Source organism: Oncorhynchus keta, chromosome 17, assembly GCF_023373465.1.
Source record: "Oncorhynchus keta strain PuntledgeMale-10-30-2019 chromosome 17, Oket_V2, whole genome shotgun sequence".
Classification (NCBI taxonomy): Eukaryota; Metazoa; Chordata; class Actinopteri; order Salmoniformes; family Salmonidae; genus Oncorhynchus; species Oncorhynchus keta.
In genome coordinates this window covers 4,970,447-4,994,872 of record NC_068437.1, presented here as the reverse complement: position 1 = coordinate 4,994,872, position 24,426 = coordinate 4,970,447, and the positions used below count along the sequence as shown (strand labels likewise).

General features: G+C 41.3%; 1 protein-coding gene and 1 long non-coding RNA gene across 2 annotated transcripts in view; one reads left to right on the top strand and one right to left on the bottom strand.

Annotated features, from left to right (window-relative positions):
- Positions 1–5,929: 5,929 nt before the first annotated feature.
- Positions 5,930–8,267, bottom strand: LOC118396322 (uncharacterized). Its single transcript, XR_004828170.2, has 3 exons — positions 7,855–8,267; positions 7,647–7,749; positions 5,930–7,537 (listed from the first exon to the last, which is right to left on the bottom strand). It is a non-coding gene; the product is annotated as an uncharacterized LOC118396322 (long non-coding RNA).
- A 165-nt stretch (positions 8,268–8,432) lies between these two features.
- LOC118396320 (la-related protein 1-like) overlaps positions 8,433–24,426 on the top strand; it is a 148,093-nt gene continuing 132,099 nt past the window's right edge. The window contains exons 1-2 of the mRNA XM_052465287.1: positions 8,433–8,610; positions 8,866–9,034. The gene's annotated coding sequence lies outside the window, so the exon portion shown is untranslated. The remainder of the gene's footprint in view (positions 8,611–8,865; positions 9,035–24,426) is intronic.

Sequence of the window (24,426 nt, the reverse complement as noted above, 5' to 3'; positions counted from 1 at the left end):
CCCTGATGCAGTAAAAATAACAAACATTGAATAATGAAGTAGGCTTTATGCAACATATTTCTGTGCGAACCCATTACACTTCTTTGTCTAATATCCAATGGCATCCCAGTAAAATAACCCCCTTCATTTTAGTCATAGGAATGTGACATTTCACCCGACTGCCATTTAGTGAGTTCATTTTCAAAACGATTTGCAATGATCAGAACCTTCTCATAACTCAGCGGTTTGGCATCCTCAATCACCCCAATCGCTTTCCTCATTCATTTTGTCAAATGTAACGGTACTTGCTGCTGCTGGGAACACTACAATAACTTTAGAACCTTCTACTCCGACCTCTATCTAAACGGGTCCTGCGCTTTACAGGTCTACTCTCAACACGCACTACTCAATGCTTCCCCAGCATTATTCATCCCTCCATCACCCCCATTGCGATTGATCTTATTTTTCGATTCGGTTTCACGGCGGTTGGCATCCAATAAATGTTTCATTACCGCCACCTACTGGACTGGAGTACAACTCCCTTACACTTTGCTTGAAAAAATGAATGAATGAACAAATACCCTATCTCTCTAACACTACACTCACAATTATATGTTTTAATAATTACCATACTCCACTATTTAAATGTATTTAGTCCTACTTCAGGCCAATAGCCTGAAAGGACACCACTACTTAATACACACTGTAACTCTTCTGATGTTAAGTCTCACACACCCAAATACCTCACTGCAGCTGCCACCACAACCTCTATTTCCTGTGACTTACAATCCATTCCTGCAGTACAGTTGATAACCATTGCTTTAAATGTTAAAAATCCTATTTTACTGAAACATATTTCACTTGTTGGTTTATCCCTCTGTACTGGTACAGATCTACTACTAACACCCCTCCTCCCCATTAACCCATCTTCCTCTACTCTATTCACTGCCTCTGCATACAACAACTTCTGCACTACTCTAACCCTGGAAACCTCAAACTGCATCTCTCACCGGACATTTCTGATTCTCAGTCCCATGGGCACCCCTACAATTAACACATACCACTACTTTTCCCAATGCCACACATTCCACATGCCCTTCTGCACATTTCTCACATCTAGGAACCTCCCTCCTACACACTGCTGCCACATGCCCATAAGATTGACACCTGTAACAACGTAATGTATTTTGCACATACAGGATAACTTGTATATCCTAACATCACTTTGTCGGGCAACGACTCAACATCAAAACTCAAAAGAACAGACAATGATTCTGTTTCACCACTCTTACCACCCTGTCTGCGTCGCACCAAATGACGAGCATCACAAACACCGGGAATCTTCCCCTTCAACTTTTACATTTACTGTTACCTCAGTAATCACTTCTTTCAATGGCTATCTTTTCTTGAGAGCAAAAAAATGCACATTTCTTGCCCCCATTCGTTTAATGCGGAGGGCCTTCTCCCTCTGACCAGCAGAAACACAAACAATTATCACAAGACCACTTCTGGATACCTTTACCGATTCTACAGCACCCAACTGTTTTCATCCACCCTGAAACCACAAATGGATCAGTCAAAAGGCAAGGGTCCACTTTTTCCTAAAACTTTACTCCTACTGTCAGACTCATCTTTATCCTGACCCTCGGTACAAGTCTACACTACACCTAGAACCTCTGATAATTCACCCTCATTCACTTCCTTTTCAGCTCACTCTGCTTACACTTTCTACCATTCTCCTTTAACAAACCAGCTCTCTTTTTCCCGCCATTTTTAACCGACTCAAGCTCACCCTCTTCCTCCCTCTCTCTCTTAGACCTCCTCTGCCTCTCTTTTCCCCCTCCATTCCTCCTCCGTATTCCAAGTAAACGTCTCCTTATGATAATACTGCACTTCTCCTGACATACATCTTGTTCTTGCTTTCTCAAGGGACGCCATTTAAACGGCTGTCACAGTCTCCGTACAATCAGCACGAACACCTCGGGATGTAGCACTCAACAGCTCATCCCACATATAATGCAGCTGCTTCGTCTTGATGTCCTTCTTTATCAAATGCTACCACAACGCTTTTCAATTTCAAACAAGTGCCTGCGATTTCTCTTACTCCTGTTCCGACTATTTACAACCGGTGTAACTAGCTGATCATCATTGGTTTCATCATCAATATCAATTGCCCTAACACTACCATCTGACCCATCTGCCATGCCGACCCCAGTCACAGTACAGTTGTGCCAAATCCGCCGAAAGACAAAGATACAGCTTTGTTACTGACTGTCGTCCGAAAGACCACAAACCAATTTGTCATCTAATTCTATCGATCAACAATGGAAGTATCGACTCCTGCCACTTCATGGGACTCAATTCTCATTATTTACAGAATGTCGCCACCCTGTGGATAGTTGTTTGTACACTGTTCTCAAGATCCCAACAAGAAAAAGCATAATAACAAGCGAAAGGTTGTGGTATTTGCTTCCTTAAAAGCCTTGTCATTATATTTAAACCATCTTTGATTATTAGTCATTCATTGCAATAGTGTGAGTATCAACATTAAACATAAAAGTAATTAGGAAAATAATCATTCTAACCGGTCTTTTGCTTTCTTTTCAGTTGGCCTTAGAATCAAGTAAACATTCTACTGTTGAGCATATTTACTTGAACAATGTTGTTTTTAATCTAATGCAGAATTGAGAGAACCACACAGTGTTTATGTTCTTATATGGCTATATAACTTTCATTAGAATAACACATAACCCTCCACCCAAGACATAAAAAATATATATTTTAACTGATTTGTTTTTCAAGAGCTACACCATATGCATATATATATATATATATATATATTGTACATCCTCCTCTTCTTCCCCGTTCCACCCCACAAAACTAAAGTGAAACCACAGTTTTCACACTGGACCCAAGACGGTGTGTCCTCGTTGGTGGGAGGGAACTCCCCCCTAGCATCGGCCACAGAATGAACTGTTGACTTTAAATGTACCTTTTCTTTTGTGGCCTGTTGAGAAAAAGAGAACATGCATTTCCTAAACTGTGCTAGCTGGATACATCCTTACATCAGTTGTACATCAGATTCAATGGGTAGGAAAAAAACACTGGTGCAGCGGTCTAAAGCACTGCTTGAGAAGGTCATTACGGACCCAGGTTCGAGGCTTGGCTATGTCAAAGCTGGCTGAGACCGGGAGACCCATGAGGCGGCGCACTATTTCCTGCGACACATTGGCGCGGCTTCCGGATTAAGGGAGCAGCTCGGCAGGGTTGTGTTTTCGGAGGATGCGTGGCTCTCAACCTTGGCCTCTCTCAAGTCTGTAGGAGTGTTCCAGTGATGGGCCAAGGCTCTAAATACCAATTGGATATCATGAAAAAGTGGTAAAAAAGAAAGGCTTTTTACAGGTTGGCATAGGAGGCGGAACACGTTTCTTGGGTCCAGCTGGGGTGGTTTAGGAGGAGGCAGTGGCAGTGGTCCCATCTGTGAGGAGAAAGCAAAATGTTAGCTAGACATGCCATGTTTGATCTCCACCAAGGTAGAGTGGAGGACCCCAAATGCCTAACTGACAGCCTTTTTGTCCCTCACCTCCGACAGCCCCTTGGCAGTAACGTTTCCATATATTCTTGGGGTTCTTTCGCAATGTGCTAATGTTTGGCATGATGTTCTGGAAAAGAAGACAATATGATGGTTATTATAGGATTTACTGTATATCTATCTGTATACCAGGGTGGCAGGTAGCCTTGTGGTTAGAGCATTAGACCAGTGATCAGAAGGTTGCTGGATTGAATACCTGAGCTGACAAGGTAAACCTCTCTCGTTCTACCTCTGAACAAGGCACTTAAACCACTGCTTAACGGTAGGCCATCATTGTAAATAAGGATTTGTTCTTAACTGTCTTGCCTGGTTAACTACACCTTAATTCGTGTGGGCGAGTGGTTTCTGATGTCAACGTTGTGAACAGAGTGCCCCATGGTGGTGGTGGGGTTATGGTATGGGCAGGCATAAGCTACGGACAATGAACACAATTACATTTTATGCAATTTGAATGCATAGAGATACCGTGGGGAGATCCTAAGGACCATTGTCAAGCCATTCATCTGCCGCCTTCACCTCATGATAATGCACAACCCCATGTCGTAAGGATCTGTACACAATTCTTGGAAGCTGAAAATGTCCCAGTTCTTCCATGGAATGCATACTCACCAGACATGTCACCCATTGAGCATGTTTGGGATGCTCTGGATTGACGTGTACGACAGCGTGTTCCAGTTCCCGCCAATATCCAGCAACTTCACACAGACATTGTCCGGAAGTGGGACAACATTCCACAGGCCACAATCAACAGCCTGATCAACTCTATGTGAAGGAGATGTGTCGCGCTGAATGAGACAAATGGTCACACCAGATACTGACAGGTTTTCTGATCCACTCCCCTACCTTGTTTTTTAAGGTATCTGTGACTAACAGATGCATATCTTTATTCCCAGTCATGTGAAATCCATAGATTAGAGCCTGACGAATCTATTTCAATTGACTGATTTCCTTATATGAATTGTAACTCAGTAAAATATTTGAAATTGTTGCATGTTTGGTTTATATTTTTGTCCAGTATAATAGTTAGGTGGGCAGAGTCTATTCGTGTCATTACAGGTGGTTGAGTAACTGGGGGATACATAGCTAGTGTTTTGTTTTACACCACAGTAATGTATGGCCCAGTTGTGTTATTAGCCAAAGCATCACATGATGTTGTTATTGTGCTATGTAAGCATGTTGCTTAATTAAGAAAAGGGGATATGTGATGCCCTAGTGTAATTGTGTTGAAGGACACAAGGGGGAGGACAGGAAAGGGTTGTAGAAGAATGTATACTTTGTGGACGTGAATAATTGCCTTTGCTCATTAGTAACTAAAAGTCAAGCTAGTTATATTACAATTCCATAGATAGCAAGAATAGAATAAATACTGTATGATCTAGCTAGCTATCAATCATTAGCTAAAATAGATTCTCAATCTGAACGATTTCTTGCATTTGTTTTGACACACATTTCATTCACAATTTGCATTAACCTGGCTACACATTTGATGTACAAATGTAATCAAATGCACAATATTTAAATGGTTAAATATCATAAATACCAAATACTTATTTTCCACCATAATTTGTAAATAAATTCATAAAAAATCCTACAATGTGATTTTCTGGATTTTTTCCCCCTCATTTTGTCTGTCATAGTTGAAGTGTACCTATGATGAAAATTACAGGCCTCTCATCTTTTTAAGTGGGAGAACTTGCACAATTGGTGGCTGACTAAATACTTTTTTGCCCCATTGTACCTGATTCAACTTAGAGGGCCTGATGATTAGTTGACAAGTTGAATCAGGTGTATTTGTCCGGGGATACAATTAAAATGTGTATTGTTGGGGTTCTCGAGGACCGGAGTTGGAAACCACTGGCCTACAGTATGATCCCATTAGCCTTACGGACATTTGCAATGCACCCTTTGACATTGTGCATCTTATGCAGAAAATAGCTTAACTCACACATTGTCTACATATTCTGCTATATGTTCTCAGTTTAAAAACGATATCAGTAGACAATGTATATGAGGCTAATCATTATGCTGGATTTTGTACATGTCTTGGGTTGACATAATTGTTTAGTGCAAATCCAACCCTTGTAAACTAGATGGTGAAATGTCCGGAATATGATGGGATCCTTAGCTTCAAACACACAAATCCAACCCTTGTAATCTAGATGGTGAAATGTCTGTGATATGATGGGATCCTTAGCTTCAAACACACACAACTACTACCACCAAGTTCAGTGCCAGATCCTTTTCTCCCAGGTCTATGTGGGACTTGATAATGACAAGGGTTTGCCTAAGACAATTACATTGTCTATGAGAAATGTGTTTAAATTGTAAAAGAAACAAAATAGTTGGGCTGTACGAAATGCTTTTTACTCAATGGGGCTAGGCAAAGCAGAGATGACAAAATACTTTTCATTTCACCCATACAACAATATAGCCTATTATTAAAGTACAGTATGTTTACAATATCCTAAACAATAGTATTTTCCACGTTCCAAATTACATTTTACACTGCAAAAAGTCAGCTCCCCAAAACAAGAAAAAAAAGCAATAAAATTAGGAAATATTACTTAAAATAAGCAAAACAGGACAATTTAACTTGCCAAGATTTGTTAAACAAGTAAAAAGATCTAGTCTCAAAGAACATACAGATATCTTTAACCTAGTGCGTTCAGACTAAAAACAAGCTATTTGTCTGGATACAAAGAAAAGATTTAAGAATATTTTTCTCAATATATAGGAAAATGTGCTTAAATGTAGCAAATGCCAGTGCCATCATCTTGAAATAAGGCTGTATGCTGAGTAAATATATCTTAAAACCAGTACAGCTACACTAAAACCAAGTACATTTGTCTAGATATAAAGAAAATATTTAATAATTATTTTCTCAATGTATAGGAAAATGTGCTTAAATGTAGCAAATGCCAGTGCCATCATCTTGAAATAAGGCTGTGTGCTGAGTAAATATAGCTTAAAACCAGTACAGCTACACTAAAACCAAGTACATTTGTTTAGATATAAAGAAAATATTTAATAATTATTTTCTCAATGTATAGGAAAATGTGCTTAAATGTAGCAAATGCCAGTGCCATCATCTTGAAATAAGGCTGTGTGCTGAGTAAATATAGCTTAAAACCAGTACAGCTACACTAAAACCAAGTACATTTGTTTAGATATAAAGAAAATATTTGAGAATTATTTTCTCAATATGTAGGAAAATGTGCTTAAATTTAGAATCCAATGCTATTGCACTCGCCTTGAAATAAGTCAATATGCCCAGGAATTTACATAAAAATAGCATATTGTGCTTAAAATAAGTAATCTGACTGAGATAAATGTACTCGTACTACTACTAGAAATTATATTGGCTTGCTTAAAGAAAGAATGAATCTAATTTCTTTTCACTTCTTAATTGAGGACTCAGTATATCCAGAGGCTGATAGGAGCAGAACGAAGGATGCAAAAACAACAACATCAAAGGCCATTGGTGGTCAAGGTGAAAACGTAAGACCAATGGGAAGATAACAAACGTAACAGTGCTTTAAACCTTCTTATAATAAACAACAAACGCCCTGCCTATTTAATAAAGGTTATCGGATTGGGTCTCGGATGGGCCAATACACCCAGTTCTGTTCTTGGGGCCTGGAAATAAAATAATTGTATTGTGCAACCCTAGTTAGTAATGAACTTTTCCACTCGGCCATAGCCTTTTTATATGCAGAAGTCATGTCCCGGTTGTGGATGGACTTCTGTCTGCAGCACAGAGAGGAGTGTCGCAATGCACTTGGGATATGTGAGGTGAAAGGCGCAATAACACGCCATGAGGTACGTCACGCTGGCATAGATGTCCTCTTTTGGGAAGGTCACCACAGGCATGGTTCCAATGGCCAGTACGCAGTTGGTTTTGCAGACAATCACGACAGGGCTGAAGAGTGGGCTCGCCTGAAGAAATGTGTTGGGGTCTTCTGCAGACTGACACAAACACAAAGAGAGAAAACAAATATGACCACAAAGACAATTCACAGCCTTTGTATATTATACTTAAGTAATGAAAATTCTAATACATGCACACATTTCTTACCTCAAGGAAGATGCCTCACTTGCATGTCCCAAATTCTTCGGTGGAACCACAGGTGATGGGAACATATCTGGTAAAGCCTTCATCATGGTGATTGAGTGATTCACTGTTAAAAACGAAAATAGTTTCATTTGATTTACTGCAGCCAGTTATTTAAACAAAAATGTATCCATGCATGGGATTCTCCATTGTCAACAGAGCCAGTAATTACCTTTGTCCAGCAGCGGGTGGCTTCATGACCTTACAGCACGACCTCAAGTGTGATATTGCTTTTATACAACAGTTCTACGAGCGCAATTTATTAGTGAACAGTAATAAGCGACAGCAGATTATGATTTGTTTATTTATTTAATCATTTATTTGGCTCCACAAACACACATAGTTCCCCAACTGGTCTGGGACTGGACTGTTGCCAAGCACCACATATACATTTTCCTACACATTAGCTTGCTACTGCTACTTTGTATAGGTCTACACGTTACCGTCCTCTCCCGACGACCATTCATAATTGAACTCAAATGTTATTTGTGGAAACATTGATCATCTTTGCGGTGCGAAGTTTTTTTTTTACAATCTAAGATACCGATTGTTAATGTAATTAACGGTTCTTAGAACACCTGAAAAGCGGAGTGATACATGTATAGTTAAAAGTCCCAGTGCTCTTGTACTCTACTCCAATCAAATTACTTGGTCGTATTATAAACACCTGTGAACATCATTTTCAGTTCTTTCTGCCCTTTTCATCGGAAGCAGTGGGAACGTTTTTACTTGCGTTTTCTTTTAGTAACGTTCAAGATGCTTTGGCGGTGCGTTATCTGCTGAGTTGTTATGACTTTTTCATTGAAACTGTTATTGAGCCATATCAATAGCTTGCACAGTCGCAGCCCTGCTTTCTAGTTGCTCTGTGGTATTGACGGATGCACTGGGGAATATAGAGTCGGAGGACAGCCAAGTACCACCGGAACAAGTAAGTAGTTAGCTAGCATTTCTTTTTTTTTTTGTTCTCTGGATTTACAAAAATAATTTAATGAACGATGATGATACACAGACCAAAGTCATACTGTCCATAGGCTATTCGATAATTTTAGCTATAATGACTTATGGCTAAAGCTGGGTTAATGTGAAATTAAAAAATGATAAATAGTAACAAAACACTTAATTGTATTTAGTTTCACTAATAGAGCTAATCTCAAATAATAATGTTTCTTTGTGTGGTACACAGGACAACATTCAACCCGATCAGCTTCTAGCTAACTCCAGCATCACTGGTCAGCAACTCCATACATCTGACTCCGATGAAGGGCAAAGGGGCATTGACCAACATGGAGCTGTCGCAGTGAAACAAGTTACTTTTTCTGATAACTGCCAGAGCCAAGCATCGTCTCTCACAGGTAAGATGCTTTTTCTGAACAGAGCACAGCATTTGGTTTGTTACATTATGCAGAGCATTTTGTAGTGGTTCAGTGATGGTTGAGTTCATTCTCAGTGCTTGGTTGTCCACCTTACTACTGTAGATCCCTTATGTCCTTATGTTAATGAATATGTCATTAGCAAATCTGAATATCATAGGTATACATGGTGTGTTCCAACCTCCATGATTGATGACATCTCCATCGCTCTCGCTCTCTCAAAGGCATGAATGACATTGTTGCTGGGGTACAGCAGTATCAATCATCACTATTGGACAACCTCAGGAAGCAGATGGAGGCAGTGCTAAAGAAGCATTCAGGATGCACATCATGTCAACTTGAAAAAGATGCAATGAATATCTTTGACAATTTCATTGACCCTTTTGCTGGTGTTGCAAGAACATTTAGACAGGACAGTGTTATTAAGAAGCAGTTTAGCTGTTTGGACACAGAGGAAATTCCAATTTGCTCAAACCATATGCAGGATGAACTGTGGAGGATCAAAGACAAATGATGTTACTATGTACCATTAGTCAGAAGTCTAGAACAGTTCTTATCACACCCAAGCATTATGTCCACGGTTTAAAAGGGACCCCAGGTGTGCAGGCAAAGTTTTTTTTCTCGTGACATTGTTGACGGTGCTCTTCTGAAATCATATTGAATAGAATCAAGACATGGATGCATTGTACAGTGGGGTTAAAATGCTAACTATTAATGGAGAGAAAGCGATATCTCTGTGGAGACACCCTGGCACAACATAAACTAGCAGGGATCAAAGAGGATGTGGGCCTTGCCTACAGTAAGTGCAGACACTGAGTGTTCTTTTGAGGACATGCAGTCACACTTCAATGAGGATGCATATACTAAAAGGACATTGGAAAAGAATGTCACAGTGTGATGAAATAGAAAAGGCAAAGACGGACTTGCTTCGCAACAGCCTGAGAACAACATATGGGATCAATAGAAGGAGCAAGTTAGTTGAATTCCCAGCCTTTGATATCATACAAAAAAACTCCAAGACATTATGCATGTAATTCTGGAGGGCGTAGCCCCAGAGGAAATCAAATGTGTTTTGAATCATCATGTTGTGTAAGGACAGATTGATCTGGACTCAGTGAATTCTGCTAGTCTTGGTTTCCCTTATTCCCCTCTAGATGTTAGAGATCGGCCATCCTCAATTTCTGTTAGTACATTAACGTCAAGTGATGGTCAACTAAAACAGACATCTGGGTAAATGCTTGTCCTACTAAAGATATTGCCATTTGTTTTGGAGAGTTTGGAAGTCAAAGCCGATATACGACTGATAATTGAGCTAATAGAGATTGTACAGGTAGTATTTGCACCTGTTCTTTCCATTGTGGCGGTGTCTAGGTTGAAGTTACTAATTGAAAATCATTTGAAGGAGCTTTTTCCAGACCGCAATGTTACACCTAAACAGCATTATATGATACATTTGCCATCGCAGATAGTCATTGGGTCCAATGATTAGACATATTTTTATTTATTTTATTTAACTAGGCAAGTCGGTTAAGAACAAATTCTTATTTTCAATGACAGCCTAGGAACAGTGGGTTAACTGCCTGTTCAGGGGCACCTTCCGGTTACTAGTCCAACGCTCTAACCACTAGGCTACCCTGAGTCTAAACATTGTTTCTTTAAACAATGGGCTTCCAAGCTCAATTTAAAAAATATATTTGGAAGTCTTTGATCAATCAGAACCAAAAATATGATTGCTGCCAAAATGTTGACAGTTCAATGCACCCAATATTTTCAAATGAAAGGGAGATGGGACCTGTATCCGAGGTTAAAGATCTACAATATTTATGTGGAAAATTGAGGGACTTCCTAGGAAAACAGGAGTGATGGTTGCTGATAATGGGCCTCTGTACGCCGATGTAGATATTCCATAAAAAATCTGCCGTTTCCAGCTACAATGGTCATTTACAACATTAACAATTTCTACACTGTATTTCTGATCAATTTCATGTTATTTAATGCTTTTCTTTCAAAAACAACATTTCTAAGTGGCCCCAAACTTTTGAACGGTATTGTATGTATGCAACAAACTTTATATAGCCACTATGGGAGTTTTTCCAGTAGCATATTGTGAAATGATAGCATGAGAAGTCATTATACCAAAGAAATAGACACATTGTAATCTAGATGCATGCCTGGATAAGAAGTGTCATAATCAATATTATGAATGTACTTATGACTACAGCCTGGTGGGGGCTGATATTATTATTTTACCAAACGTTCACAGTTGTGCCACCAATATAATCGGTAAAGGATTTGGAGGGGTAGGGAAAGCCCGCCCGCGGGAAGGAATTTAGAGTGGGAAACCATAGTGGCGTGAAGCCAAAAATAGTTGATATTAACATAAAGGAGTGTACTGAGACTGGGAAGACAGTTGCTCCATGGACCAGCTCAGCTGTGTTACTTTGTAATAACGGGTCTTATTGGATGAACTGCACAAACAAGTGTCCACTTAAAAAGAGGTAATCAAAGTTCTGACTTATAGTATAGAGTTTGTGGTTCGCTCCGAGAGCCTGCCTCAGCTGTGGATACGAAATACAAAATAACAAAGTGAAACAAACGAAATTCTAAACGGTCCTGAAAGGTGACACAACACAAAACGGGAAACAACTACCCACCAACACCACGTGGGAAAAGGCTACCTAAGTATGGTTCTCAGAGACAACGATAGACAGCTGCCTCTGATTGGGAACCATACCAGGCCAAACGGATAGAAAAGAAAACATAGAAAAACAACAGAATGCCCACCCCAACTCACACCCCAACCAAACCAAAATAGAGACAAAAAAAAGGAACTAAGGTCAGGGCGTGACAGGGGTTATTCACCTGTTTTGTTCGGCTCAGTTGAGTGGGGTTACTCACCTGTTTTGTTCGGGTGAGTCCATCTGACCAGTTTGTTCAGTTTGTTTGAGTTTGGATTGTTTTGTCTGATTCAGTTTCGCCTGACTTGTTTGTTCAACATGTTTGAGGTTGCAATCGCAATGTGTTTCGAGCGCAATTCATTCATCTTATTCAATCAGTCCCAGTCAGGTGGGTCATTCAATTAATCTGGCTCGCTCATCTGAGGCCTTTGTTCGATCTCGTTCAATTCATATGTCTGCCCTGTGAATGTTCTGCTCAATCCATTGTGGGGTGGCAACTGTTCATCTGCATGGTCAAATAAAAATAAGCAAAGGTCATATGGATAGTGCTCTAGTGTGTTGAGGAAGTGAATTCCTGGGGGTGTGCACAGATAGGAAAAAGTCCCATGGATACCTCTCTAGTATGTTGAGGAAGTGAATTACTGGAGGTCTGCATGGATAGGAAAAAAGACCTGTGGATACTGTTTTATTGTGTTGAGGAAGTGTATCAATAAAGGACTGCACAGGCAGGCAAAAATCCTGTGGTTACCACTTTGTTGTGTTGAGGAAGTGAATCAGCAAGGGACTGCTCAGACAGGTAAAACCCTGTAATACACATCCTCATCACAGAAAAGCGGTATCAGAGAAGGGCTGAATTTGCAGGTAGCTTAGGAAAGCGTACGAGTGTGAAATATTCTGTCCTTGGTAGGGAAAAGGTTGCGCTTCTCTCCTGGACCATCACTTAAGTGTGACCTGGCATAGAGGACACACCCAGCCCACGCTAAAGGAGGGGAGTGTGAATGGGGCATGAATGACTATTAAAGTAATATGATACTAGAGGTCTGAACTGGCAGGATTAATAAAAAATACATGGATATTATACAATAAATAAAATAGTAATAAATTCCAAGATATCAGCGATTGCCCGGTACGGCTAAAAGTCGAATACTGAGCTGCAAGGTAAAAAAAAACATACAGTACAGAGAAACATAGAAATAACGTGTGAAGTAAAAAAAAAATATACTGGGAAAGAGAACAATTATAAAAACCTAGACACAGGGGTAATAGTGTGATTTAATGAAAGTTTGAATTTTATAGCATTTTATTTGAATCTGGCGCTCTGCATTTCCCCTGGCAATTGGCCAGTTGAGACATTTGCGTCCAGCCTATCCTTAAGTTAAGATATGTGTTGACTGAATATAAGCAAGTGATGTCTGCTAAATAATCAAGTTAGGTTTCTCCAGAAAGAAATAATTCTAAAAACTGGCTTTATTTAAAAAATAGTGAGAATGTCTCACCCCTTGTTCAAGAATTGCCTTTTTCTCGCTCACTCTAGGTTAAATGAGAACTAAATCTCCAAAATATCGTAACTTTTTAAACAAAGAGATTATTATTATTATTAATAATAATATTCTTATTTAGAATTATATAAAAGCCCCTTAGGATCTGTGAGAACATCTGAAAATATCTAACGGAAAATGCCCCTTAGATATTAATATAGAGTCCTCCAATCCTCTAAATGTAATTATTGGCGGAGAGTCACGTCATTGAAAAACATATTTTTAGATATACTGTAGGCCTACCATAGGCGAAACGAGTCTCACTAGTGTTGAGTAATGTGCTGTTAAAAATGGTGTAGGTCTTATTTAAAGAGCATATTGAAGTTAGAAGTAATAGGATTTGAAGCAAAAGCCTACAACTATTTTAGCACCATTTTGCGCTGCTCTTTTATTTTTATTAATTTTTTTATTTCACCTTTATTTAACCAGGTAGGCTAGTTGAGAACAGGTTCTCATTTGCAACTGCGACCTGGCCAAGATAAAGCATAGCAGTGTGAACAGACAACACAGAGTTACACATGGAGTAAACAATTAACAAGTCAATAACACAACACAGTACTGCTCTGAGACAAGCATGGGGACTGGCCTTGATAAATCAATGAGAATTATTTTCACTTAATCTCCATTTGGGTATTGGTTAGACAAGAATTTAAAAATTAAGGTACAGAAATGGTATGCTCTTAGTGTAACCTTTTAACTAGGCAATTCAGTTAAGAACAAATGCTTATTTACAAGGACAGCCTATTCCTTCCAACCTGTAGGGAAATTGAACCCAGTCTCCCACGTGCCCTGCAGGGATTCTTTAGCTAAATAGCCCAGTACTGTACTGCTGACCATCACATTGTACAGCGCCATATTTTCCGTTCCATACTAATGGAAACCCAGAGGATTTTTAGTTTTTCTTGGAATAGAAAAAACTATTATTATTATATTAACATTTTGGACCCACTACTCATTCCAGGATTATACAATTTTCTACATTGTATAATAATAGTGAAGACATCACAACTATGAAAGAACACATATGAGATCAGTTAAGAACAAATTTATATTTACAAGGACAGCCTAGTCCTTCCTCCCAGTTAGTGATTTGAACCCCAGTCTCCCGCATTCTGTAGTACAGACATGGCCTGCTCTCCCTTATGTAAGGAATTAGGAACTTTCCCATGTTTACTAAAGTATTGTCACTTTCGCTGGAATAATTATCGGACCAAACTGTAGCGCGATATGGTTTCCACATAATATTTATTTGAAAACGCACAAAATAACAAGGAAAGAACGAAACAAACAACAAACCGTGACTACAGAGGTGCTACGTGCACTAACTCAAAACAATATCCCATAAAACACAGGTGGAAAAAATGCTACTTAAATATGATCCCCAATTAGAGACAACGATAGCCAGCTGCCTCTAATTGGGAATCATACCAAACACCAAAACATAAAAACTAAACTGGAACCCCACATAGAAAATAATAACTAGAAAACCCCCCAGTCATGCCCTGACCTACTCTACCATAGAAAATAAGGTCTCTCTATGGTCAGGACGTGACAAGTATGTATTGTAGACTGCGCAGTAGCCTAATAAACAAATACAGGTGGCTTATATCTTCAAAAGGCTTTAAATGCTTTATTATCCAAAACAAAAAGCATATATTACAGTACTGTAATTCGTCATCAGCATCTTTATGCTTTTGTTAACTTCTTGGATATAGGGGGTGCTCTTTTAATTTATGGATAAAAAAACGTTTCCGCTTTAAACAAGATATTTTGTCACGAAAAGATGCTCGACTATGCATATAATTGACAGCTTTGGAAAGAAAACACTGATGTTTCCAAAACTGCAAAGATATTGTCTGTGAGTGCCACAGAACTAATGCTACAGGCGAAACCAAGATGAAATTTCATACAGGAAGTGCCCCAGCTTTTTAATGCGCTGTGTTCCAATGTCTCCTTATATGGCTGTGTATGGGTCACGAATGAGCTTAGACTTTCTGTCGTTTCCCCAAGGTGTCTGCAGCATTGACATATTTGTAGGCAAATCATTGGAAGATTGACCTTAAGAGACTACATCTACCAGGCCGCTTGGTGTCCTCCGTTGCAATTATTGAGTAATCTCCAGCTGCGTGTATTTTTCGTTGCCACGAATGATTTATCATCGAATAGATATGTGAAAAACACCTTGAGGATTGCTTCTAAACAACGTTTGCCATGTTTCTGTCGATATTATGAAGTTAATTTGGCAAAAAGTTTGGTGTTGTAGAGACTGCATTTTCTGATTTTTTTTTTTTCTTAGCCAAACGTGATGAACAAAACGGAGCGATTTCTCCTACACAAATAATATTTTTGGAAAAACTGAACATTTGCTATCTAACTGAGTCTCCTCATTGTCTCCTCCAAAGTTCTTCAAAGGTTAATTATTTTATTTGAATGCTTTTCTTGTTTTTGTGAAATTGTTGCCTGCTGAATGCTAGGCTTAATGCTATGCTAGCTATCAATACTTGTACACAAATGCTTGTAGCTATGGTTGAAAAGCATATTTTGAAAATCTGAGATGACAGTGTTGTTAACAAAAGGCTAAGCTTGTGAGTGAATATATTTCTTTCATTTCATTTGCGATTTTCACAAATAGTTTACGTTGCGTTATGGTAATGAGCTTGAGGCTATAATTATGCTCCCGGATACGGGATTGCTCGACGCTAGAGGTTAATAAAATAATGATTAAAAATACTCTTTCAAAATGCAGATGTTGATTTAGTTATGGATCCATAATGAATTGCTATGGGAAGAAATATCAGTGATTTACAGAAATATTGGTACAAAGAACAAAGGCAAACCATTTAGAATCCTCCAATTCTCATGCTGTAGCCTTCTCCCGACCATCACATTGTACAGTGCCATATTTTCCATTCAATCCTAAACCCCTGAGGGTTTTTTTTCTCCCTTTTCTCCGAATAGAAACACCATAATATTAATCTAAATAATTAAGCCACATTTCTTAATCAATCCCATATACTATGTTATGACAAAGGTTTTAAATTCTCTGGTAATGCCAATATGGAAGACAATCAAATTCTTCTCAAAGATGCCCTCTGGTGGTCAAACTAGCAACAACTTTCATTAACAGAAAAAGATGGCTGACAAATAGATAACGGGCAGGAGACCGCAAGGTGTGCCGCAGTATGACACAACTTTTAAAGGAGGAACCACTGTACTGCAGTAAAAGGAAAATATGAATGCTTCTTTAGTCATGAAGACAGTGGAGTAGATGTAGGGAACACTATCGCAGAATGCAAAACAATGTGGGTACTGGAAACTGCAGGAGTTTGAAAATTTGATGAAAAGGGCCTGCTTATGTATAAGAGTGAACGATGCGGAAATATAACTTAAAATAGGACCGTCACTATCAATGTTGAAAAACTAAAACAGTGGTACAGCAGACAGTTTCTGGATGTGTGGAAATAACAAACTCCTAAATGTTTTACCAGCAAAGTGGGCTGGACTATGTGCTTCAGTTAGAGCAATACAACAGGTGACCATTATAAAGTCACAACAAGAGCAGACTATAAAACTTAGTGAAAAGAGCCTATGAATCTGATCCATAAGTATACTTAGACACAGTAGGACAGCCTAGAGGAGTTCCTAATGTATACAAAGCAAGAGATGAGATTAAATGGGGAATTTAATCAATATATTCCTTTGGATATCACACAACAAAAACCTAGAATGGATAAATGACATTTACTATAACCAACAAAGATTACTGAATTATACAGACTCTGTATTGACAGCTTTGTGAGAACACGTACAGGCCACAAGCAAAATGACATGGCAGAACATGCAGGTTTTGAATTGGCTCTTAGCCGAGAAATGTGGATTTTGCATAATGTTTGGAGAAGAATATTGCACCTTCATTCCCAACAACACGGCCCCAGATGGATCATTTATGGAAGCTATGAACAAACTGAATTTTTTTTTCACTTTAGTAAAATGGGGACCAATGTTTGCAAATATTGCTATCATGATAGGTGTTGTACTGGTGGTCATGCAAATCATCTCCAGACCTGACTGCCCTTAACATCCTATGGCGTTCTGCATTAGCATCGAACAGCCCCCGTGATATGAAACGTTTCAGGGAAACTAGAAACCAATATACACAGGCAGTTAGAAAAGCTAAGGCTAGCTTTTTCAAGCAGAAATTTGCTTCCTGGAACACAAACTCAAACTTTCTGGGACACTGTAAAGTCCATGGAGAATAAGAACACCTCCTCCCAGCTTCCCACTGCACTGAAGATGGGAAACACTGTTACCCCCGATAAATCCACTATAATTGAGAATTTCAATAAGCCTTTTTCTACGGCTGGCCATGCTTTCCACTTGGCTACCGCTATCCCGGTCAACAGCACTGCACCCCCCACAGCAACTCGCCCAAGCCTTCCCCATTTTCCTTCTCCCAAATCCAGTCAGCTGATGTTCTGAAAGAGCTGCAAAATCTGGACCCCTACAAATCAGCCAGTCTAAACAATCTGGACCATATCTTTCTAAAATGATCTGCCAAAATTGTTGCCACCCCTATTACTAGCCTGTTCAAGCTCTCTTTCATGTCGTCTGAGATTCCCAAAGATTGGAAAGCAGCTGCAGTCATCCCCCTATTCAAAGGGGGGGCACTCTTAACCCAAACTGCTACAGACCTATATCTATCCTACCCTGCCTTTCTAAGGTCTTTCAAAAGCCAAGTCAACAAACAGATTACCGACCATTTCGAATCCCACCATACCTTCTTCGCTATGCAATCTGGTTTCAGAGCTGGTCATGGATGCACCTCAGCCACGCTCAGTTCCTAAACGATATCTTAAACGCCATTGATAAGAAACAATACTGGCCAAGGCTTTCGACTCTGTCAATCACCACATCCTCATCGGCAGACTCGATGGCCTTGGTTTCTCAAACGATTGCCTCGCCTGGTTCACAAACTACTTCTTTGATAGAGTTCAGTGTGTCAAGGCCTGTTGTCCGGGCCTCTGGCAGTCTCTATGGGGGTGCCACAGGGTTCAATTCTTGGGCCAACTATTTTCTCTGTATACATACGCTCTTGCTGCTGGTGAATCTCTGATCCACCTCTACGCAGATGACACCATTCTGTATACTTCTGGCCCTTCTTTGGACACTGTTAACTAACCTCAAGACGAGCTTCAATGCCATACAACTCTCCTTCCGTGGCCTCCAATTGCTCTTAAATACAAGTAGAACTAAATTCATGCTCTTCAACCGATTGCTGCCTGCACCTGCCCGCCTGTCCAATATCACTACTCTGGATGGTTCTGACTTAGAATATGTGGACAACTACAAGTACCTAGGTGTCTGGTTAACTGTAAACTCTCCTTCCAGACTCACATTAAACATCGCCAATCCAAAGTTAAATCTATAATTGGCTTCCTATTTCGCAACAAAGCATCCTTCACTCATGCTGCCAAACATACCCTTGTAAAACTGACCACATTTACATTTAAGTCATTTAGCAGACGCTCTTATCCAGAGCGACTTACAAATTGGTGCATTCACCTTATGACATCCAGTAGAATAGTCACTTTACAATAGTGCATCTAAATCTTAAAGGGGGGTGAGAAGGATTACTTATCCTATCCTAGGTATTCCTTAAAGGGGTGGGGTTTCAGGTGTCTCCGGAAGGTGGTGATTGACTCCGCTGTCCTGGCGTCGTGAGGGAGTTTGTTCCACCATTGGGGGGCCAGAGCAGCGAACAGTTTTGACTGGGCTGAGCAGGAACTGTACTTCCTCAGTGGTAGGGAGGCGAGCAGGCCAGAGGTGGATGAACGCAGTGCCCTTGTTTGGGTGTAGGGCCTGATCAGAGCCTGGAGGTACTGAGGTGCCGTTCCCCTCACAGCTCCGTAGGCAAGCACCATGGTCTTGTAGCAGATGCGAGCTTCAACTGGAAGCCAGTGGAGAGAGCGGAGGAGCGGGGTCACGTGAGAGAACTTGGGAAGGTTGAACACCAGACGGGCTGCGGCGTTCTGGATGAGTTGTAGGGGTTTAATGGCACAGGCAGGGAGCCCAGCCAACAGCGAGTTGCAGTAGTCCAGAGGGGAGATGACAAGTGCCTGGATTAGGACCTGCACCGCTTCCTGTGTGAGGCAGGGTCGTACTCTGCGGATGTTGTAGAGCATGAACCTACAGGAACGGGCCACCGCCTTGATGTTAGTTGAGAACGACAGGGTGTTGTCCAGGATCACACCAAGGTTCTTAGCGCTCTGGGAGGAGGACACAATGGAGTTGTCAACCGTGATGGCGAGATCATGGAACGGGCAGTCCTTCCCCGGGAGGAAGAGCAGCTCCGTCTTGCCGAGGTTCAGCTTGAGGTGGTGATCCGTCATCCACACTGATATGTCTGCCAGACATGCAGAGATGCGATTCGCCACCTGGTCATCAGAAGGGGGAAAGGAGAAGATTAATTGTGTGTCGTCTGCATAGCAATGATAGGAGAGACCATGTGAGGTTATGACAGAGCCAAGTGACTTGGTGTATAGCGAGAATAGGAGAGGGCCTAGAACAGAGCCCTGGGGGACACCAGTGGTGAGAGCGCGTGGTGAGGAGACAGATTCTCGCCACGCCACCTGGTAGGAGCGACCTGTCAGGTAGGACGCAACCAAGCGTGGGCCGCGCCGGAGATGCCCAACTCGGAGAGGGTGGAGAGGAGGATCTGATGGTTCACAGTATCGAAGGCAGCCGATAGGTCTAGAAGGATGAGAGCAGAGGAGAGAGAGTTAGCTTTAGCGGTGCGGAGCGCCTCCGTGATACAGAGAAGAGCAGTCTCAGTTGAATGACTAGTCTTGAAACCTGACTGATTTGGATCAAGAAGGTCATTCAGAGAGAGATAGCGGGAGAGCTGGCCAAGGACGGCACGTTCAAGAGTTTTGGAGAGAAAAGAAAGAAGGGATACTGGTCTGTAGTTGTTGACATCGGAGGGATCGAGTGTAGGTTTTTTCAGAAGGGGTGCAACTCTCGCTCTCTTGAAGACGGAAGGGACGTAGCCAGCGGTCAGGGATGAGTTGATGAGCGAGGTGAAGTAAGGGAGAAGGTCTCCGGAAATGGTCTGGAGAAGAGAGGAGGGGATAGGGTCAAGCGGGCAGGTTGTTGGGCGGCCGGCCGTCACAAGACGCGAGATTTCATCTGGAGAGAGAGGGGAGAAAGAGGTCAGAGCACAGGGTAGGGCAGTGTGAGCAGAACCAGCGGTGCCGTTTGACTTAGCAAACGAGGATCGGATGTCGTCGACCTTCTTTTCAAAATGGTTGACGAAGTCATCTGCAGAGAGGGAGGAGGGGGGGGGGAGGAGGATTCAGGAGTGAGGAGAAGGTGGCAAAGAGCTTCCTAGGGTTAGAGGCAGATGCTTGGAATTTAGAGTGGTAGAAAATGGCTTTAGCAGCAGAGACAGAGGAGGAAAATGTAGAGAGGAGGGAGTGAAAGGATGCCAGGTCCGCAGGGAGGCGAGTTTTCCTCCATTTCCGCTCAGCTGCCCGGAGCCCTGTTCTGTGAGCTCGCAATGAGTCGTCGAGCCACGGGGCGGGAGGGGAGGACCGCGCCGGCCTGGAGGATAGGGGACATAGAGAGTCAAAGGATGCAGAAAGGGAGGAGAGGAGGGTTGAGGAGGCAGAATCAGGAGATAGGTTGGAGAAGGTATGAGCAGAGGGAAGAGATGATAGGATGGAAGAGGAGAGAGTAGCGGGGGAGAGAGAGCGAAGGTTGGGACGGCGCGATACCATCCGAGTAGGGGCAGTGTGGGAGGTGTTAGATGAGAGGGAAAGGGATACAAGGTAGTGGTCGGACCATCCTGCCGATCCTCGACTTTGGCGATGTAATTTACAAAATAGCCGCCAATACCCTACTCAATAAATTGGATGCAGTCTATCATAGTGCCATCCGTTTTGTCACCAAAGCCCTGTATACTACCCACCACTGACCTGTACGCTCTCGTTGGTTGGCCCTCGCTTCATACTAGTCGCCAAACCCACTGGCTCCAGGTCATCTACAAGACCCTGCTAGGTAAAGTCCCCCCTTATCTCAGCTCGCTGGTCACCATAGCAGCACCCACCTGAAGCACGCTCTCCAGCGGTTTTGGTCACCCCAAAACCAATTCTTCCTTTGGCCGCCTCTCCTTCCAGTTCTCTGCTGCCAATGACTGGAACGAACTACTAAAATCTCTGAAACTGGAGACTCATATCTCCCTCACTAGCTTTAAGCACCACCTGTCAGAGCAGCTCACAGATTACTGCACCGGTACATAGCCCATCTATAATTTAGCCCAAACAACTACCTCTTTCCCTACTGTATTTATTTATTTTGCTCCTTTGCACCCCATTATTTCTCTCTACATTGCACATTCTTCCACTGCTAATCTACCATTCCAGTGTTTTACTTGCTATATTGTATTTACTTTGCCACCATGGCCTTTTCTTTTTTTTGCCTTTACCTCTCTTATTTCACCTCATTTGCTCACATTGTATATAGACATATTTTTCTACTGTATTATTGACTGTATGTTTGTTTTACTCCATGTGTAACTCTGTTGTTGTACGTGTCAAACTGCTTTGCTTTATCTTGGCCAGGTCAGAATTGTAAATGAGAGCTTGTTCTCAACTTGCCTACCTGGTTAATAAAGGTGAAATAAATCAATAATTTTTAATTTTTTTTATTGTTGTCTTACCACGGTTAAAATCTCTCCTCATACAAACCACAGTGAAGCTGTACACACGGTTATTAATTACTCACCCAGGGTGAAGTTCACCCTAGAGCCGCAGGGAAATGCACCTATAAAAGAGGAAAATTATAAAGAGAAGGTCCCTTGGACTGGCCATTTGGCAACCCTGGATGTTTATGGAGTGTGGCTCCAGGGGGAGGATGGGCGTCTTACCTATCAGGAGGTTATTTTGTCTTAGCTTTGACAACCTGTAGGTGCTTTGTCCTTCTCTAATTTAAATAAACAGGGTACATGTATAGGCAATATTAAATGTCAAAATAACATCAAGTGCACCATCAAGTTGGTACCCTATATGAGATCTATTCCTTTATGTCGAGGTTCTTCTGTAAAAATATAAGCATGTCAACATTCTCTTAGGCAAGACGAGAACGGCTTGCACTGACAATGTCCCCTGCGATGGAGAAAACGCTCTCAATTGCAACAGAGGTTCTCGGGACACTGAGCCACTGTTGTGCAAGTTTTGCAACATGGTGGAACTTTGACTGGTTTGTTTTCCACCACACAAAAGGATCCACGTGAAGGCAATCTGCTGCCTTGTATGAGGTGACCTCCTACTCAATAACTTTGGAAAGGGTTTGGTCTGCTCCTCTGAAAAGCTCCCCAAATAACTCTGACATGTCAATCTTCTTTTGAGGATAACGAGGATGGATTTTCTTCCTCTGTGGATGGCCCTGCTTGCACTGCTTGAAACTGCAAGAATAATGGCACCCTTATTATTAAGTGTAAGTGACACGTATCTCATCAAAAAAGCATATCTCATCACATTTTAACATGCATGATAAAAACAATAGACTATATCATGAAAAATCTTTTAAAAATATATCAAATACCTGATGTTCATGCTCCACAATTTCATTGATGAGATCCATGGAGACGCAGAAGGCTGACAGGGATTTAAACCTTGGATCAAGGTGCTGTAGCTCTGTGAAGGTAGTCTAGAAGATTTGGGTCTGTATCTTCTCAAGTCCTGAGTGATGGCTGCTGGGCCTCACTGATGGTTACACTGTCCTCAGGACCTGGTGCCATGGATTTGAGAATCATTGTCTTTAGAGGAAGAATCATTGAGGTGGGACTTTTCACTACTCTTGAGAGTTGTCATTGTTTTCAGGGGGTTGAGTAGCTGAAGGTGCTTCTACACCTGCATTGCTTGCTGTTTGTGGTTTTAGGCTGGATTTCTGTACAGCACTTTGTGACATCAGCTGATGTGAGAAGGGCTTTATAAATACATTTGATTGAATGAGTTATTCTGCCAGCTTCAGTTCACTGTCAGTCAGCAAGGCTATGTCTTTGACCGACTTCTTCACATCCTTGTCCAATACAGCAGAGTAGCTGGCCGGTTGCTGTTCCACATAACATTCCAGCATGTCATGTATGGTATTCCAACGGGTTGTGACATCATGGATTCATTTGAGTTTTGGTGTATCTAGCATCTCTTGCTTGACTGTCAACTTGGTGAGCGGGGGTGCTTTTGTGAAAAAAAGTAACCATTTTCCTGACCTTCCCCAGGGGGTGGTACACTGCCTTGAGAGAGACAGCCCTCTTGCCTGCGAGGTTCAGGATGTGTGCAAAACATCCAATGTGGGGCCCAAACCCATCAGCTTCACGGATAGCATTCACAATGTTTTGTGAGTTATCTGTAGTGGCTGGGATTGTGATATTTGGTAGGCTACATGGCAAGCTTGGCTTCCTCTCGTGCACAGTTTGACATTACGGCCAGTTTGCTTGAGTTGATCAACTTTAATTATTCTCTTCGGTTTGAGGCATTGGGAAATATTAATGGCATTGAGCCATATAGATTATGTTTTCCTTCATTTACCTACATTGCAGAGAAACCGGAGTTCACTATGCTCTATAGCAGATAGAAAAAACAATTGGACCTCCTTGACAAAGCGTTATTCCTTCTTGATTAACTGGGTAGACATGAGAAACTTCAAAGACACAAACTAATGCATCTTAAATGCATCCAAAAGGGCCAACACTTCATATTCTAGACCGCCATGGACTTCACATTTGGGCAAAGATCTCTGGGAAGGAGATTAGCTAGCAACCTTCACCAAGAGGACATAAAGAAACAGCTTAGGTACAGTTGAAGTTTACATACCTTAGCCAAATACATTCAAACTCAGTTTTTCACAACTCCTGACATGTAAATCCTAGTAAGAATTCCCTGTCTTAGGTCAGTTAGGATCACCACTCTATTTTAAGAATATGAAATGTCTAAAAAAAATAGCAGAGAGAATGATTTAATTAAGCAAAGAGGCACTGAGTTTGAAGGTCGGCCTTGAAATACATCCACAAATTATGTCAATTAGCCTATCAGAAGCCTCTAAAGCCATGACATAATTCTCTTTTTTTTTTCAAGCTGTTTAAAGGCACAGTCAACTTAGT